The following is a 21204-nucleotide window of genomic DNA, read 5'->3' on the forward strand; positions in this document are numbered from 1 at the left end:
CAGATAGTATAATAGTAAATAAAAACATATGTATTTTTGTCTCTCTAAAAATAAATGATCTCATGTATTAGAAAAAAAAATTGTTAAAACTGTATACTTCATTGCATGCTGCAGCTTGTAAATATTTAATGAGTTGCTTAAAAATTTAAATCTTTAAAGAGGTTATTTTCCCTGAAGGGATTTCAATGATGAGTTCTTTTAATTAATTTTCATCACATGCAGGACAGATCGTAAATTATGATCTACTTGTATTAATTGTTATCTGTATTACTCTTTCTATGACAGACTGTAAACACAGGAAGTGGCTCAGAGACCTTAAACCGGCAGACTCCAGGACCCAGAAGCCTCAGCGTGGCCCAGTCCCTGCGCGCGGTGCATTCACAGTTCACAAGCATCTCGACCTAAATGCGATGTGACGGGAGAACCTTTACTGAAACAAACGGGAATATAGTATCAGAGAAGGCTGACCGAGCTGTGAACCGGAGCCCTAACACGGAGCAAATTAACATCAGCAAAAAATAGCTCTCCGTTTTCAGATCGCTTATGTGCCAGGCAGAGGGGGCATCACAGCGCTGTCAGGTCATTTCAGCCCCCAGATGTCTGCACCAGGGGCTGATGGGAAAGAAGAGGGGCTTCCTACGGCTGAACTATGACCACTGATCTGGACTAGTTCCTGAGGTGCTGCTGTTTTATGTCCTGTTTGGGCCCCTCTACCATCCGTCATCAGATCCCTTTTCCTTATCTGAGTTGTCCACTGATGCTCTATGTGACTCTCAGTTTGTCCTGCTGCAAAAACAGAAGCTCCCTTTGACATGTGCATACACTGGTACCACTAAAAGCATCCATCTGCTTTAACCCATGAAGACCCAAACATCCACCACCAACCAAAAGCATCGACTGATATAAACTCTTTAATATCTGCTGATCGTACTTGAAGATAGATTCTGTTCATTTAAATGTTTTTTTTTTGTTTTTGTCTTCGTTTGCTTTGTTTTGTTTTACCTTGTTTCTTTGCATGTTCGAAATACATACATACATACATACATACATAAAAATAAAGATACACTAATCCTGTCAATACATTGAAATAATTGGTGTAAAATGCAGTTTCATGGTCATCACATTTGACCTATTTGGACGTTCAGAGGGGCACGTACTAATAGTTTGATTTGATTTGATTTAGTGATTTATTCCAAACATGCAATGAAATTTAACACATATGCGAACAAGCAAAACATGCATAATAATACAAATATAACAGCACAATAGTTCCATTTACATGCCCTTAAAAGGGGTGGGAAGAAGTGCAGCTTATTTAATCCCACCCCCTCTCCCTAAAATATTATTGAAAACATATATTTATCTCCCTCTTCCTTTTATGTTTCTTCTTTATATAAATATATATATATATACACACACACACTCATTCATCCATATACACATACATACATTTATAAATATACCTACAACATACAAGTACACGCATACAAATACACATATAATGTTTTACAAATGCATTTCTTAGTTGTGCTGGTGAATAAATAAATAAATAATAAACAAGAGAAACACTTGGACCACCACCAAGTAAGATCTGACCCCCCCACCCACTCGATCACCACCAAAATTTAATCATTTCTTCCTTGTGCTAGTATCAATATTGCCTGAAAATTTCATGAAAATCTGTCCGTAACTGTTTGAGTTATCTTGCTAACAAACAAACAAACATGCAAACACACAAAGCAAAGCGATCACAATACCTCCTGGCAGAGGTAATGACTCAAAGAAAGAACTACAAATGTAAACAAGAAAAGCACTCGGAGAGCGCAGACCTCCGCCAAGACAGATCTGCCTCCCATGTTTGTTTGTTTGTTAGCAAGATAACTCAAAAAGTTATGGATGGATTTTCATGAAATTTTCAGGAAATGTTGATGCCCCCCCCCCCCTTGATCACCACCACATTTTAATCATTTCTTCCTTGTGCCAGTATCAACATTTCCTGAAAATTTCATGAAAATCGTCCATAACTTTTTGAGTTATCTTGCTAACAAACAAACACACAAACAAACAAACAAAGACGCACACACACAAAGCAAAGCGATCCCAGTACCTCCTGGCAGAGGAAACAACAGTGAACATAATGTGACAATTAATAACCCTCATCCCTATATCTTGTGAAAAACATGCTCTTATAAGTGTTTTTGAACTGGCTTATGTTTGAACATTCCTTGTGCTCCTCCTTCAATCTGTTGTGGGTTTTCGTGAGCATTTTTTCTCTTTATTGGAGAAAACCCACGACTTTTAGCATGTGCCGTCCAGAGGCTTAATAGTGAACGTGGAAACACTGTCATCTTCTACAGCATTGATTCACCAGTAAAACCCATGGAGTTGGATCAATGACAGTGGATGGAAATGCTTGGTTTATGTTCAGTTAATGATATATTTTGCTGAAAAAGTGACTTTTTCTGTAGTTTTCTGTATTTTTGATATAATAACCTTCAACTTTAATCTGATTTTTTATGAACATCTACATGATCAGCAAATTAGATACAGGAAAATACCTGATTTATACTGATAAAATGCAAAATACAGAGGATAATATTCTAATAAATGGTGATGAATCACTTAAGAAATGTTAGATATAGAGAAATTTCACAAAAGTAGCACTGGGTCTTTATGGATCAGCCTTCTTGGTACATTCCTACGCCCGTGCATCAGTGTATGGATTCGACTTGTGCAAGGTCAGCTCATCATGTCAAGGCAGTGATGTACAGCTGTTACACCAAAGCTTTTACTGACTGACAGTGTGTAGCTGGGCTCCAGAATGGACTGGTTTAGGTCAGATGACAGTCATGGAAACTGACGGATTAAAATAACTGCAGTGCAGAGCAGAACAAGACCATCTCAGATGTCCACAGAGCAAATATAACAGTTAAACCAGCTTTTAAAGGTTCAGTATGTGATGCCTGGGACCCACTGTCAACCTCACCTGTGCGTGACTCCACTGCTATATCTGCTTTGTGTATGCATGTGTTCACACCAGTGCATTTGACGCTGCTATTGCTGCAGCTGCTGCATACACTCAGGTGCCCCTTGGTAATAGCCATTAATATCATTACCCCACCCCCCCGAATGGGAGGGAAGGGGGTTTGTTTTTGGTTTGGTTGGTTTGTTTGATTTTTAACACTCTAGCAGCAAAACTATAGGTTGAATTCTTACCAAATTGGGTTTATAGATTGCCAGTGACCCAGAGTAGATCTCATGACATTTTGGGAAACATAGGTCAAAGTTCACATTTTTTATGAATTTTTAAAAAAAATTTTCTTTTCCCATTTACTTATAATGGGTGAAATTTCAAAATTCTGTAGCAGCAAAACTATCAGTGTAATTTGTACCAGATTTGGTTTATAGATTGTCAGTGACCCAGAATAGACATCATTAAATTTTGGGAAACACAGGTCAAAATTTCTATTTTTTATGAATTTCTTAAATCTTTTTTTTCCCCCATTTATGTATAATGGGCAAAATTTCACATGCCTGCAGCAGCAAAAGTATTGGTTGAATTCATACCAAATTGGGTTTATAGATTGCCAGTGACCCAGAATAGATGTGGTTACATTTTGGGAATAGTAGGTCAAAATTCAAATTTTTTATGAATTTGTAAAACCTTCCCATTTACTTATAATGGGGGAAATGTACAAGGGGTGGGGTTTGTTGTGCCTGGCACCACTTGTTTTGAACTTCAGTTCAGCATTTTTTTTCTAGGACTCATTCCAGTCTCATCCATTTTATTTGGAACCTAGTAACATGTTCTGATCCATCTTTTAATTATCGCTCTGTTAGAAGGTTCCAATGTCTGCAGTCAGACTTTTTAAGATTTTTGTGCTTAATAAAATATGAAATGTATGCTTCAGATGAACTCATCCATGACTCCTTAGAGACACTCTGACCCCTTGAGGTCCAGCAGTTCCACCCCTTTTGTCCAAATATGATCACTTCTGGCCCCAAAAACCCACCATGGTGATGGCTAGATATTATTTAGCTTAATATTAGCATAAAATTTTGAGCATATTTAGATTAAAAACATAACTGACATTGTAATGGCTGAATATGGCTATCAACATTTCTTTTCAGTCTTTTACTTCATGTTAAATTAGACATTGCTTCTATTTTCCAGATACCATGGTGTTTCAGTGAGGGTGGGGCCTCACCTATCCTGGACAGGTCACCAGTGAATCATTTGGTTGATTAAACACTAATGAAAACATATTCATTCAGTTTCTGCAATTAGACGAATCCACCTCAATCTTACACAATGGGTCTTTATTTAACATGCTTCTTTTTTTTATTCAAGCCTATTCAAGGTCAAAATGGTCAGTAATCAGTGTTTTATCTTTGGAATACAAAAAAAGAATGAATGAATGAGGGGACTGTGATTATCATGATGTAAATCATCACAGGCAAAGGTTAAGACTGTTAGCATCCACTCATGGTGTAACTGATGACTGATGATTCACTGATGACTCAAAAAAATGCAAAAAATCCACCAAATTCAGTCGACAGTTTGGAACAGACTGTAGGGAAGGGCCCACTGAGGTGTAACGTACCTTAAATGAGGAGAACCCCCTGAAACTGTTGCCTATATGCGAGCCTGTACACTGATTTACATGTACAGGACTCTCTGACCTGGTGAATATTGGACTCACATGGATGGTTGGACCAATGAGAAGACCAAATTATTCCTTTGACCTATCCAAGAAAAAAACACCACAGCTAATACTGATGGAAAACAGCAATGGAATTCCATCATCTACTGGCAGATCCACTTCTTCATCCATTTACCCTGTAAAGGCTGAACCATTAAATCATTGACAGAAAATTCCAGTTCTTTGAAACTGGAGCCTTTATTGGTCCTTCTGAACAACGAAAAAAATGTTTTTTCAAATGTCAGTTTCCATGTATGAATTTCAATTTTGTATCATATTTGATACATCGGGTCTCAATGCTCAAATATTATTATTTTTGAACAAACAAAAATAAGCTGCTACTTTTTTCACATGCTTTGAACCCAGCAGCTTAAACAATGACACGGCTAATTCATAGTTTACAGGCTAACGAGCCTCATGCCGCTAATACATTTAGGCTCATCACACCAGACCAATGAAATTACCGAACAGGTCACAGTGGACCAATAAAATCGTTCGAATCGCTGTAAATCAAATGCACTCGCACTAAATTCTTCAGATCATTCATTTTGCGTGTCATCCACACACTGTTATCATGGAAAACACCCGAAGAAATGCATATAAGGCAGCTTTCAAGTTGAAGTCGAAGAAGGAAATAGAGCTGCTGCACATAAACTTGGCATTAATGAATCGATGGCGAGATGTTGGAGACGGTAGCGTGCGGCTTATATTCAGGTGCGCTCAATAGTCTGGAAATTACGGTAATAAAACACAAATATGTCTAACAAATTGGTCATTCCTTTTCAAAATTGCCAAGTTCTGCCTCCTTCCTCATTAATGACAGTCTTGTAGTGTCACTGGAAAGGCCTCTGGTGAGCGAATTCTTCCCCCTGGTGGATTATCTGTGTATTGCATGTATCTAATTGTATACATCAGGTTTTACAAGAAAAAAATATCACACTGATCATGTAGAGGGCTTCAAAACTCATGTATCAAATATGATACGTTTGGTGTTATAGGGTTAAAGTGCCTCATGATGTAGCCATAGCGCCACCTGCTGATCACACCACCTAGCCTATTATATCCACTCAAACCCAGTTGTTTTTGCACAATCTTAAAAGTTCTGTTCAAATTCATTTTCATTTCATTTCACAACAATCCATTTCGACTAGATGATGTATCATTTCCACAGCAATAACTCTGTACAAAGGGGGAAAATAAAAACATATCAACCCCATTTAGTGTTGGAAATACTGCTGTTTCAATGTAAAAAAGTAACAAAGAGTAAAAACGCAACAGAGGATTTGAACTGTAAATGGTCAGAAACACAAAGCTATGGAGGTACATCATGTGAAGACAAAGGCAGTAAAGGTGGGAGATGGTGAACACCCCTCCCTTCATGATCTTCTTCACGGCCAATTAGGTCAGAGCAGAGCACGGAGCATTGCTCTAATGTTGGAGATGTAAGATTGGAGAGACACGACTGGAGGAAGGACCAGGGAGGGTTTTAAAAGCAGTGTTGTTGGCTGTGTGGATGTGGTGAGGTGCCATTTCCTGTCACAGCCTGAGAACACCACTACAATGATATAAACGCATGCAGGTCCACAGCAAGAGCCACTCCTAATACAGCCATCAGCCCTGGGTGAAACAGTAGAGCTGGGATGGGTTTAAAACTGCAGCACTAGACTGGACTAGAGCTGCGACCCATTAATCGATTAGGTGCTTGAAGTCAATGCAAAAATTCCTGATTCGATTAATCGACTCGAATTGATTGAAAGGAGATATTCTATTGCAGTTTTCCTGAACTGAAGCTTCTTTGTGCGTCACAATAAGCGTCCGTGTGAAACACAACAGTGGAACCAATGTTTAACAGCAGAGAAATGAAGGAAACAAAGCTTTGATTCAGGAGAATTGTGGTTGAGTGATTTTTTTGGATCACTTTGAGTCGATTAAAATATAAACCGTATGCCGCGTTTCCAGTACATGGTACCAGTTCGACTCAACTCGACTCTGCCTTTTTGTGTTTCCATTACATAGAAGAACCTGGAATCTGGTACCCAGTACCAGTTTTTTAGTATCTACTCTCCCGAGGTCCAAAACAGGGGAAGAGATACTAAAACATGACATGTAAACACTGCAGACCACTGATTGGTCAGAGAGTTGTTTATGTGTCATCAATGTGTGACACGGGTTCAGACATTTCTGTCCTTAGTGGCCGACGAAAAAAATCAGCGTGAGCTTGATGGGGCAACATGCAATGAGTGAGTTTATAAGCACCTCTCCGAGCAGACGTCATGGAAGTTACGCACAGCGTCACTATGACGTCCAGGTACTCTAAAGTTGGTAGTATCCTGTAAAGGAAACGGTCTCCAGGAATAGGACCTGGTACCAGAGTCAAGTTGAGTCGAGTCACACTGGTTCCACACAGTGGAAATGTTATTGGACGGACATAACAAGACTGTATTACTTTTGTGAAATTTTTCAAACATTTTTATTGTCATGTTGAAAATCAAGGTCAGTGAAGTTACCATATTTGGTTCCTTCTAAGAAGCATATAAAAATACAAGAAAAACAAATGTAAGGTGAAAGGAACATGTATTTTAGAACATTAGACCAACATGCGTGCTGATCCAGACCCCTGTCCACATCCACATGATCCCTTTGAACATCATTCCTTACATTAGTACCATTACTTCATGGTACCGAACAAAGCAGGTCCACTCACTGTTCATGCAGAGGTGGACCTTACAGACCCTGTAGACCACATTGGACCTGAGATTTTTGACTCACTGTCCTCACTGGAACTGTTACTGTCACTGTCTTGTGATGTGTGCAGAAATAATCAAAAATAGTCACTTGCCCGATAAAGGGTTAGCCTTTTTTTTGCTCATGTGTGAACACATTAAGTAGCGCTCCATGGCCTAGTAGCAGGTTAGCCAGCAGAATATTAACCAAAGCTCTTACGATAAGATTTTTCTGACAAAGGATGCAAAATTCCACTTTTCAAGCGTGACCACGTCATGGTTGGGGTCTTCAGGGGAGCTCAGATTCTGATCTGTTTGAATGGAATCCTATGGGAGAAGTGTCTGAGTTCACTGAATAAACAACTATATTCAAAGATGAAGCTAATTCGCTACAGGTTAGCCGTTAGGTTTCATCAAGTTCTTTGTAATGTCTTTGAAAATACGCTGTTAATTAACATTATTCAGCTCTAGTTATTTCAGTTTTGAGATGTTGTATAAATAGTGTGGTGGCAAAATATTTAATGCAATGCACCAACCTCCAAATTTCATAAATTCCCTTGTACCTTTATATTTACAAAGATAAATATAAAGATGTAAAGCAGCGGTCTCAAACATGCGGCCCGGGGCCAAATGAGTCCCGCCAAAGGCTCCAATCCGGCCCATGGGATGAATTTGCAAAGCGCAAAAATTCCACAGTCAAAACTGTGGAACTCATTTTAGTTCAGGTTCCACATACAGACCAATATGATCTACAGTCAAATAATAGCATAATAACCCACACAAAATAATGACTCCATATTTTCTTCTCGGTTTGATGTGAAAAAAATATTACACTATGCCTATAAATGACAACTTCAAATTTTTTGTCTTTGTTTTAGTGCAAAAAATAACATTAAATTATGAAAAATATTTACATTTACAAACTATCCTGTAACAATAAAATGTGAATAACCTGAAGAAATATGAACCTGAAAAGTCTAAAGAAAATTAAGCACAAGTTTAACAATTTTCTGCCTGTTACTAAGTGTTTAGTGTCTTTGTAGATCTGATCCATAATGTGCATGTAGAAATGATAAGCTGAGGCATAATATTGTTAAAATTGCACTTATTTTTCTTGAGAAATTTCAGTTTCAGTTTCACAATGGCATCACGGGTACAATGCCACTAGTAATAGCATAATAACCCTTTAACAATAAAATTTGAACCTTAAAATTAAGTGAAATTTTTTTAATATTCTGGATGTTACTAAATATTTAGTACATTTGTAGATCTGATCCATTGGTTGTGTCAATCATAAGCTGACTCATAATATTGTTGAAATTGTTCTTATTTTAGTTCCAAATTCCAAACTTCAAAATTTTATCAATGTTATGCCTGTTACTAAATATTTGTGTAACAATGTGTGCAATACATTTGTACAAATGATAAGTTGAGGCGTAATATTGTTAAAATTGCACTTATTTTTCTTAAGAATTTTCATTTTTTTCAGGTTATTCACATCTTTTTTGTTTGGATATTTTATCAAATTAAATATTTTCATAATTTAATGAGGTTTTTTTGCGCTAAAACACAGACAAAAATTTGGAGTTGTCATTATTTATCGGTTATTATGTTGTTTTTTTACTGGTCCGGCCCACTGAAGATAAAATTGGGCGTAATGTGGGCCCTGAAAGAAAATGAGTTTGAGACCACTGATGTAAAGTATATATATTGTGGGTGAAAATAGCTGAATTGCTGCCATGTGACTGTCTGCACCCAAGTACATTAAAAATACAAATAATCCGTTTTAAAAAATCCTTTATCTAAGGAACATTCTGCAGTGTTCTGTGCACCAAAGTTATTATCGTTAACGAAAACTAATGAAATGGCGAAAACTAGAATAGTAAAAACATTTTTGTTAACTGAAATAAATAAAAACTCTAATTAAAAGAAAAAAACAATAACTAACTGAAACTGTATTGTGTGCTTATAAAACTAACTAAAACAGGTAAAATTTATGGAAAAAATTCCCTTCGTTTTTGTCTTTGTCAATGTCAGAGTGATATGAAATCGATTTATTTCCCTCAAGCAATTTTAGCTGCTGGCACCATATGATATTTAACGATCTGTCACTTCTCGTCACTTGTGGTTTACGGTCGTCTTCTGGTCCCCACTCTACCTGGAAACATGGAGACTAAAGTTGGGAGAAAGCAGCAGAGTCCTGTCTGGGATTTATTTGAATACGACGGAGAAGAAGAGAAAAAATATGAAAAAATAGGGATGTCCGATAATATCGGCCCACCGATATTATTGGTCCGATATTGGCATAAAAATGTAATATCAGTGAATATCGTTATCGGTTTATTTGCCTATCATTAAAACCGATAAAATAATGCCTTGATTTCGCCGGCATTTACCAACGTGTAAATGAAACATTGTTTGTAGCTGAAAGAAATGTGCAGTTTTCAAAATCGTACAGTAGAGTTGCCATACTGTAATAGACTCATGGAGGGGGAGAGAGAAAATACATAAACATGGCATTTTTTCCACAACTTCAGTTGAAGTATGTATTCTTTGCACAGACAGTGTTTACATTTTGAAAGCCTTGTTGCATTTGAGAATGCATCCAATGGGGCATCACAAGAAAATTAGGCATGATGTGTTAATTCCATGACAGGAGATATGTGATGTTACCTAAAATTAGTTTAATATCCCACATATATCGGCAGCGGTATCGGTAGATATCGGAATTGGAAATTAAGCGTTGGACAATATCGGCATATCGGTTTTTGGCAAAAAAGCCAATATCGGACATCCCAAGAAAAAAACTAAAACTAAGCATTTAGAAAATAACGAAAACTAATAAAAACTAGCAAACCTGCTCTAAAAACGAATTAAAACTAACTGAATGAGAGAAAAAAAAAAGTCAAAACTAAATAAAACTAAACTAGAATGAAAAATCCCAAACTATTAGAGCCTTGCTGTGCATAGTGTGCATGTCCTGCTTTAGGAACCTTTAGGTCCACACAAGGTTATGTTTTATCCAGAGGATGGAGTACATTGATTTCTCCTGGGGGTTTTCACACTGCTTTTTAAACTCTGAATCACTGGTATTTGAGATAATAGACAAGAGTGGACAATGGTACCTTTTAAGCCTCTCAGGATGTTCTCAAATCTCCTCTGTTCTCCACACATTAGCATTATCTGAGGTGAGTGAACACAACACCTGAGAAGCAGAGGAGCCAGACTGGACCGGGGTGTGACTAAACCATTATTCCTCATAGCCAGGCTATTTTTCACACTTCAGTCTCAATTGTGACTCTGACCCTGGGTCAAGCGTGTGCAGATAACCTCACACTAGACGGAGAGGCCACAGTGAGCATGCTCATGGCCTCGCATTATGGGTCATATACACGCCTCCCCGAGGGCACATGGTCACATTAAGAAAACACACCAAGGATCGTACACTCAAACGTCAGCACTCAATGAAGTCAGACACACATCAAGTCATGAAGGCGCACATGTTTGGCTTCCACACGTTTTCAAATGAGATTAAATAAGATCATCATGGGCAGAGCATATAGGCTAATATGATGCACTTTCACACATGGCCAGTGATGAGCAAAACATGCTCTCCGTGTCGCTTTACACCACATGTTGAAGCTAATGTCAGTGTATGTGACAACAGGGGAACACTAGAGGTGGCAAAAGTCAACACATTCTTTCCTCCAGTAGAAGGACAGAAACAGTCAGTTATGGAGTAGAAGCACAATGATTCTCAAATTCTGTACCGCCTTTTGTCCTGTTCTGTCATTTCTACTACTTTTATCCTGTGTTTCCATGTCATTTTCATCATGTTGTGTCTTGTTGTGTCTTTTATGTCATGATGGATTCACCAAGGGATTATCTATTTCATCAAACTTGATGCTGGGAAGTCAGAAAATCACATAAAATAAAAATAACCACCCTCAAATGTATTGAAATTGAATTAAAAAGCCTGTTTATAAGGAGTCGAAAGTACAGATACTCAAATCTTACCGCACGCATAATATGAAACGCATAATATAATATTATCAACTGTATTTTGCAGGGTTTTTTTGTGAAAATCAGGTATTTTCCTCTATTTAATTCACTGATCATGTAGATGTTCATAACAGCTTAGATTAAAGTTAATCATCATAAAATCAGAAACAGACAAAAATTAAGAAAATGTGACTTTTTCATCAAAATCTATCATTAACTGAACATAAACCAAATATGTCCATCCGCTGTCGTTGATCCAACTCCATGGGTTTTACTGGTGAATCAATGCTGTAGATGATGACAGTGTTTCCACGGTAACTACGGAGTCTCTGAATGTTCAAATGGGTCATATCTGATGACCGTGAAAAGATGAATAACTGTAGTTTACACCAATTATTTACATGTATTGGTAGGATTAGTGGCTTTAAGGTTATTAAACATGTAGATGCTTTTGGTCACTGGTGTATATTAAATCATTTTTTAATTAGCTTTAATGTTAATTGACCCATGAAGAGCCAAACAACCACTGGTGACCAAGACCATCTACTAGGGATGCACTGATACCGATACCAGTATCGGGTATCGGGTCCGATACTCAGCATTTGTACTTGTACTCGCACTCGTAAAAGTAATCCAATACAACCGCACCAATACCACTTATGGCAGTGTGACGTTTACAGTTAAGTGCAGCAGGTATGCGGTGAAGGAGTAATGTCAGCAGTGCGGAGATTTAACTAAATAAATGACGGTGACAAAAGTAACGTTAAAGACACAGACGGATACAGACGCAGTGTTCTGTCTGTCCTCTGCAAACATTCCATCCATTTACAGGTGCTGGCAGATGCGTACCCAGACGGAGAATACCACCGGGAACCGTGGAGGTACAGGATCTGTTCAAAGAGCGACTGTGTGAGTTAGAGAAAAACTACTGACACATTTATGACAACTACCCTCAGCAATATCAACATCAACATTAGTATCACATTAGTGTTGCCTCTGTCGTCTCCATGTTTGTTATTACTGACTTTCTTCTTCTTCGTCTCAAAAAACTTTTCTCTTCTTCGTGGTATTTGTCCAGTATGGTTAATTCAGAGCAGCGCCCCCTGGTGGATTAATTGAGAAACGCTCATTCCAACACATTAAATGTCAGTAGCAGCACTTTGTTCCAGTCAGACTAATGACAACGACATTAAAGCACATTTTTAAAAGTAACTAAGAACTGTAATGGTATTATTCAGTACTCATATCAGTACTCGGTATCAGCAAAGTACTCAAATGTAAGTACTCGGTCTGGAAAAAAGTGGTATTGGTGCATCCCTGCCATCTACTGACCTAAAATGTTTAATACCTGTTGATCCACTAATCCAATCAATACATGTAAAGCACAGGTGTCAAACATGCGGCCCGGGGGCCAAATCTGGCCCCGCTAAAGTTTCCAATCTGGCCCGCGGGATGAATTTGTGAAAAACTGCAAAAATTACACTGAAGAATTAACATCAGTGGTGTCAAATCATTTTAGGTTCCACATACAGAGACATTCAGTCCAGTTAGATTTTAAGTGGGTCAGACCAGTAAAATATTATCATAATAATGACCTATAAATAATGACAACCCTAATTTTCTCTTTGTTTTTTGGTGTAAAAAAGTCAAATTACATGAAAATGTTTACATTACCAAACTATACTTTTACAAAAAATGTGAATAACCTGAACAAATACGAACAAACGTAAATGCCTAAAGAAAAGTAAATACAATTTTACCAATATTCTGCCTGTTACTACATGTTTTATGCGATTGTAATGCACATGTATAAATGACAAACTGATAAACCGAGGCATAATATTGTTAAAATTGTACTGGTTTTTCTGAAGACAGTTCAAGTTGTTCATATTATTCAGATTTTTAAGGAAACTTTATAGACGGAAACCTGATCATAACACAATTTTACTTTTTTCACTGTTATTATTTTACTGGTCCGGCCCACTGGAGATCAAACTGGACTGAATGTGAAACTGAACTAAAACGAGTTTGACACCCCTGATGTAAATAATTGGTGTAAAATTATACAGTTTGTCGTCTTTTCATGGTCATCAGTGGATCAACAGGTATTAAACAGTTTATATCAGTGGTTGTTTGGGTGTTTATGGGTTAAATGACGTTCTCTCTCCACAACACAAACATCACAGCAGGTGTTTGCGCTCACATGGCTGGAAATGCAGAGAAAACCCAAACATGCCACAAGGGATCGCCGTTGACTCCTATGTGCCCTGCTGTTGGCTGACCTCCAACCATCCATAGGAGGAGCGGTGCACGGGGAGGACGGCAGAGCCCACTGCAGGTCACGCCAGAGGAGGTGAAGATCACACACACATATACACACACATTACACTACGTATGAAAGTGAAAATAACAAACGGCATTAGCTCCTGTAACTGCGTCTTCAAGGTTTTATCTCACTTTTCCCTCGACTGATTCAATAGTTTGACTTAAGGGTGTTTGAGCCGAGGTGTTATATCCTCTGTCTTGCATCAGGCGTTCACAAGTTGTAGAAAATATCTGTGTCAAGCCTTTCCAATAAACCAGATCGGACTCCTGACTGACTGTAACATGTCATGTAACAGGATTTCAAGGTATAATTAGCTCAAATGTAAACGCAGTGACATGACCACACAACATTAACCTTTCTTCCTCCTATTTATTATTTATATTTTTTAATTTAGTGCTAGAAAAACATTGTAACGGGTAACAAAAAAAAAAAAAAACACGACAAAACCTTTGGCATATTAATTCATAGACTTTAAGTTTAAGTTCACAGACACCAAACAAGACAGAACAGTTCATAAACATTAAGTGAAACAATAGCTATTTACAGGTGAGTTTATGCATGCATGTGTGTGTGTGTCTGATTATTTATGATTATTTTGTGCGTGTTGGGCTTATTCAGATGGAGACCAAAAAGGGAATGAAAAGAAAACTGGAAAAAATCCAAATCTCACAAAGTGTATTTTTCTCATTACTAGTCATAATATCTCATCACACTTCAAATAATCACCTAAAGAGGAACTTTTCAGTGAGATATAAGATATTATTTTGAGAGAACAGATCTGGAAAATCTTACTTCAAGAAATCTTACCAAGATAATTTTCACTTGTTCCATTGGAAGATTTTTTTTTTGTTTAATTCAAGATTATTTTGCTTAATTTAAGCAAAAAAAAATCTGCCACTGGAAAAAGTGAAAATTATCTTGGTAAGATTACTTGAAATAAGATTTTCCAGATCTATTGTCTAAAAATCAGTTATTATATCTCACTGAAAAGTTACTCTTTAGGTGATTATGTCTTATTTTAAGTGCGATGAGATATTTTGACTAGAAATGAGAAAAATACACTTTGTAAGATTTGGATTTTTGCAGTAAATGAAGCTTTCTGATTTGAAACCAACACTGGAAAAAATCCAAATCTTACCAAGTGTATTTTTCTTACACTTGAAATACACTTACACTTAAAATAAGACATAATCACTGAAAGAGTAACTTTTCAGTGAGTTTTAACGAACTTATTTTAGACAATAGATAATTCTCACCTCGTTCCACTGGCAGATTTTTTTGCTTAATTCAAGTAAAAAAAATCTGCTAATGGAACAAGTAAAAATTATCTTGGTAAGATTACTTGAAATAAGTTTTTCAAGATCTACTGTGCACTGCTTGTTTGGAAGCCAAACATGGACACACCCGATATTGAACAATGACGCTTTCAATTTCGAGTATCTGTATTCAGCGACTGAATAAACACGTTAAGTTGATCGCAATTTGTCCACAATTCATTCTCTAATGACCAGTGCTTCCCTCTTTAATATGAAGGAAACCCCAAACCAATTAATTTAATATATCTCCAAATATACATATTATTCTGACCTGTACGTCTTTAATGTCGCTAAGCATATACTACAAACAAAAGTTAGGCTATTTCTTTTTTTTCTGGTCTTTTTTTTGGTCATTTTTGCCATTTGTAAATAAAACTATGTCTGGTCATTAAAAAAAATGTGTTTCAATTCAATTCACACATAAAAAACAGTAAAAAGCGTGGTGCAAGAATCCCAACTGAAAAATATCCCAAAAATTTAAATAGCCTTAACTTTTTGTTTGTAGTGTACTCTATATATAAAATTATTATTATTATTTTTTTTTTATCAGATCCTAAAATAAACAATGCATTATGAAAATCTGTGGTACAGGATGAATTCTATAATTAATGAGCTCTGTAGGTTTTACTGTTAAATGCCAACGTAGATGACAAATGTGTGTATTTCTGCACATAATTTCACTTCCAATAGTTGACGGTGGCTCTGCTGTTTGTTTACCCATTGCTGTGGTGCATCATAATGTCTTAGCTCCATTAATTAATGTCTATTCTCATTCACCAGGCGTATACTGAACACATTCTGAGCCGACTGGACTAACTGTGATTAGAGTTCTGACACTGAACCCGGTCCATGAACCCGGGGCCCGATCAGATTTAGTGCATTTGCATAATCATCATATTCTTCTGCTTAATGACTTGCATTTCCCTCACGTCTTTCTCCCTTCATCTGACTTTTAAAGTGTCTCTTAAAAGGGCAGAACTTTGTTTGAACTCAGAGGATGCCGACACTGCACCAGCGTGTTAAATCTGAAGTCGTGAAGTCTGTATCTGTTTAAGAAGACAACCTTTCCCCCGACCTCTTGAACTTATGCCCCCTCCTACGCAACAGAACTACGTCCAAACCGTTTTACGATCAGGCTTTTTAACAAAGACCATGAAGCCCCGTTTTAATTGATTCAGAAATTCAGTTCAGTTATTCCGTTAATTGTGTTCTGAGTCATGTTCTAAAGTCATCAGGGCCGCTTTAGCTCTATTCCAGTCTCAGTTTGCTGACACTAACACTCTGCATATCTATCATCAATAATGCATTGATTGACATGTCGTACACAGAATATGAGGCTCTGTCTTCTAGTCCTGAGAGTCCAAATGGATTCATCATGTCTACATGTAGCTGCCATGCTGCTGAATTATTTAAGTAGTAATTAGGCAATAGTGGCTGCAGCGTCTCCCCCTCCCCGGGCCAGGAGTACTGTCACATGGATGGTGAGATTGTTTTTTTTTTTTTTTTTTTTTTAGATAGATTAGATAAGATAGAACTTTATTAATCTTTAGGGCAAAACCCTCAGGAAATTGAGGTTCCAATAGGCAGCTCAAACACCGAATATACACACAGGAAATACTCCAAGAAAATAGCAAAACAATAACTCTAAAAAAGAAAACAGTATTAAAAAAAAAAAACAGGCAACTGCATATTATAAAGTACTAGTACAAACAAGTAGCGAGGTGGTAATACTACTACAACTACTACTACTACTAATAATAATAATAAGCTAATTATGTTGTATTTATGTATATTATATGTGTATGCACATATGTATAGTTTAATAATCACAGTAGAAAAGTCATAAGATGGAAACAGTAATAGTCATAAATAACAACCAATAGCAATAATAATAATAATAAAATAATATAATAATAATAATGATGATGATGATGATGATGATGATGATGATGATGATGATGATGATGATGATGATGATACATCGCTAATTATGTTGTATTTATGTGTATTATATATGTGTATGTACATATGTATAGTTTAATAATCACAGAATAAAAGTCATAATTAGGTGGTAACAGTAATAGTCATAACGGTATAAATAATAATATAATAATAATATAATAATAAGCTAATTATGTTGTATTTATGTATATATATGTGTATGTACATATGTATAGTTTATTAATCACAGAATAAAAGTCATAATAAAGTAGTAACAATAATAATAATAATTAGCTAATTATGTTGTATTTATGTATATTGCATATGTGTATGTACATATGTATAATCATATGAATCATATAAACATATGTAATACTAATCATCATCCATCATCATCATAACAACAATAATAATAATAAAATAACACTAATAAAATAACAATCATCATCCTCCTCATCCTAAACTCAACTAAATTTCCATGTATTAGGATCAGTTCCTGAGCTCCTCTCCAGATCCATCCCTCTCTTTCGGAGGCTCAGCTCCTGTCGTTCATTGTGTTTATTCTGGCCTGATTCCAGCTCTGTGACTTCATAAAATGAACAAACTACAAGCGCTTTAATTGAATAGATAAGTGACCTCAGGCAAAAAACACCATTTACACTGTGTGTGTGTGTGTGTGTGTGTGTGTGTGGCTGTCATTGTGTGTACATCTTCCACTTCCTGTCGGACCGTGTTTCTGTAAGCACTGTGTGTGTGTGTGTGTGTGTGTGTGTGTGTGTGTGTGTGTGTGTACAAATCGTAAAGTGGCTAACTGTCCTGAAGCTGTTCGTGAGGGTATCGCTGTCCCGATAGCATTTGCATTTTGACTGTGTATTATCTCTACCGAAGCTACACTTTATGAATAATCAAGCTGCATGTCACGAGAACAATGGCTTTTGTCAAACACTGGCCTGCTGCTGAACCAGGACGATCCAATGCTCTGTGACCTGGATAGACGAGATGATGAGACCGCCATATTAGGAAGGGTCATGGTGTCACTGGCAACACATATAATGCAAAGCAATCGCACACACATGCGATGCTATCAACATCTATGTCGTTGCACGCATTTACAGTGTTAGCACAAGCGGGATGCTCAGGGAACACATGGCTGTCGCGTGTCACTGCGGTTATGTGCAGGTAATAGTGTGTAGAAACGATTCCCACTAATGTTCAAATCTCCTGACAAAAGGAGCTAAAAAGCTAAAAAGTAGATGTAAATGTGATCTGTTAATGGTGCTGCTGAGTGACTGATCTGTGCACGTTTACACACAACCAGGAGCAGTAGGACTTTACACAACAGCTGAGCCAATAAAGGCCAAGAATACACCAGGTAAAACAAGGAAATACCCACGAATAACTGTGATTCCATCTCATGCTTGTCCAGTGTGTTCAGTATTTGCAGTGTGATGTAATGGAACAGTGTGTTTGCTTTGGTCAACCTCAGGTCTTATCCTTTAAAACGGCATTAAATGTGAGAGACTTAAAAGTGTAAATCACAAAAAGATAGAATTATACAGTGACAGTAATGCAGCATTATTTGGAACATTCCATATTTCTTTAATCAACTGTATGATATTTAGTAGCAGTGATTCAACAGATAGTTCATTCACTGATGGAGTTCATGATCAGTCCAAATTAATCACACTATACAACCAGTGAATGTAATGTTAAATGAGCTTAACATTGTGCTAGCTGAAGTTTCTTTCTTTCTTTCTTTCTTTAGCAGATCATAACTACTGATAATACACAAATCAACACGTAAGACACCAAAACATATACAATGACTAGTAGTCTGCATATAAGTTAATGTGGGATGTTACTATAACACATGTGAGCATGTGATCAAGATCCCATCCAACTTCTGGAATGTGACAATAAATAGAATAGAATAGAATAGAATAGAACAGAACAGAACAAAACAAAACAGAACAGAACACAATAGAATAGAATAGAACAAAACAAAACAAAACAAAACAGAACAGAATAGAAAAAAACAGAGTAGAATAGAATAGAATAGAATGCCATACTGTCATTATACACATATACAACAAAATTAAAATAGATGGACAGACATGTCTTGTGGGAAAGACCACGGGTAAATAAAACAGGACAGGTGTGCCATGAGCTAGTTGGACTTCCATCTGTTCTTAGGTGAAGAGGCCATCCATCCCTTTGCCTCTTTTTCCTTCTGTTTTTTAACCTGTTCAGCCCTGGACCATTCGTTTCTTGCCAGAATAACACAAAGCTAGTTTAGTCATTCATAGAAGCTTCATTCACATAAAACCACCAGAAAACAACAAAGGTAAGAAACACACATAATGGTACCTTCATAATGCAACCTTTACTTTTGCACTTTTTTGTGTTGTTCAGTACGTTTTAGTGGTATAGAACTAACACTAGTACTGTTGGATCTGCTTAGGACAGTAGTTCTCAAACTGTTAAGAAACAACGCCCCTTAGATCACCATGAGCCTCCTGCCGCCCCCCATCCCCCGAAAAAAAACTTGCTATCCTCCTTGTCACACCCAGACATCTATCCCCCTCTGAAACAAATTGTTGAGCTAGGGGGGGTTTTGAGGTGCGGTGCAGTAAGTAAGTAGGGATGTAACGATTACCGGTATAATGATAAACCGCGGTAAAATTGCAGACAGTTAGTATTACTGTTTAACTTCTAATTATCATGATAACCGTGTTTGATTACCGCACTTTTAGGGGAAAAAACGCCTATGTTAAGATCTGCTTTTATGTCAAATATTTGAGTATAGTTTTAATTTATTACAATTTTAATTTTATATACCTAATATTTGGAACCAATATTCACTTTTAAAGTCTGTGAAAAGGTTCGTTAAGCATCTGTGTGATTTATGAAATAAATTCTATATATTTTTCAAATAGGATTTTTTTGTGTGTGTGTTTTGTGTTTATGTTGATATGTAGGTTAAAGTGAAAAAAAAAAATAGGCAAATGATATAAATGAAGTTGTGCTGAAAAAAAACATCCCAAACATGGGTATAGTAAACATTTGTTTATATGGTATAAAAGCAAAATCAAAAGTACTGAAAAACAGACAAAACAGGCTCAGACCACTAAGGGTTAATATTTGAATGTTTCTGCAACAGAAAGAGCATTGTGGCAATTATTTTATCTTTTTTTTTTTTTTTTTTTTTTTTAAATACAACTAGGTTAAATTATTTCAGTGTGTGTATTAGTACTTTTTGAACATTTCAGCACAATTTCAATAATATCATGATAATAATGATAACTGTGATAATTTGGTCACAATAACCGTAACATGAAATTTTCATATGGTTACATCCCTATAAGTAAGTAACCCTACATGCAGAAGACTGAGGTGGGTGGGTTGGAGGGTGCAGGAGACCTACATTCATCAGTGAGATAACATGCTTGTAGTAGGAAAGCAACTAGGAAACAAACTTCTCTAATATGGATACTTATACACTGTGATGAATAAGACTGACGAACGCCCCCCATTTGTGCCTCAGTGCCCCCCTCTCAGCTTTCTCCTTCCAAACACCCCCAACGTTGTCCAGTCTGAAGACAGGGGTTTGGACTTTTGAATCGTGCATTTTCAAAATAAAGCTTGCGCAAACCGTTTTTCCAGGATCTCCAACCCTAACTTTAACTTTTTGTCCTAAAGTTGGTTTTGTTGAGCTGTTAGCTGACGTTCTCCTGGTTACGTGGATGTTTTTTCCTTTCTACTGTGCCTTTTCTCCTCTCGTCCTTTAAGCGCCCGCCTCCTCTAATCTTCTCACTGTCTCTGGCCTTTTCTCTCCCTTTTTCCTCAGGTTGTTTCAGCTGAACTGTGAGAATTCAGATCAGGATCAGAAGAACGTGTGATTGTGCGATGCTGTTAGAACCTCAGGGGTGAAGAAGCACAAAGGGGAGGTAAAAGGAGACCCCTACAGCAGCAGTAGGAGGACCAGAGACGCTGAGCAGCTGGTTTTCTTTACATTTTAATTCTTTTTTTTATAGAGGTGACAAGTTCATCATGTTCTGAATACAAAATTAAAAAGGAGAATTAACGCTGAAATATATAACATGATAAATATATTCAAATAATAAAACTGACACTCCTGACCTTATTGCATTTCAATATTTTATTTTTTATATCATTGTCAGTCATCTTGTTCA

At 36.8% G+C, this 21204-nt stretch overlaps 1 long non-coding RNA gene across 2 annotated transcripts; it reads left to right on the forward strand.

Annotated features, from left to right (window-relative positions):
* The first annotated feature begins 324 nt into the window (after window positions 1-324).
* Window positions 325-20996, forward strand: LOC115416815 (uncharacterized). Of its 2 annotated transcripts, none has more exons than XR_003935026.1 (3): window positions 325-678; window positions 13615-13781; window positions 20859-20996. It is a non-coding gene; the product is annotated as an uncharacterized LOC115416815 (long non-coding RNA). The 2 variants fall into 2 exon arrangements; XR_003935027.1 differs by having other exon boundaries at window positions 13618-13781.
* The last annotated feature ends 208 nt before the right edge of the window (window positions 20997-21204 follow it).

The sequence above is a fragment of the Sphaeramia orbicularis genome, unplaced genomic scaffold (assembly GCF_902148855.1).
Source record: "Sphaeramia orbicularis unplaced genomic scaffold, fSphaOr1.1, whole genome shotgun sequence".
Lineage (NCBI taxonomy): Eukaryota > Metazoa > Chordata > Actinopteri > Kurtiformes > Apogonidae > Sphaeramia > Sphaeramia orbicularis.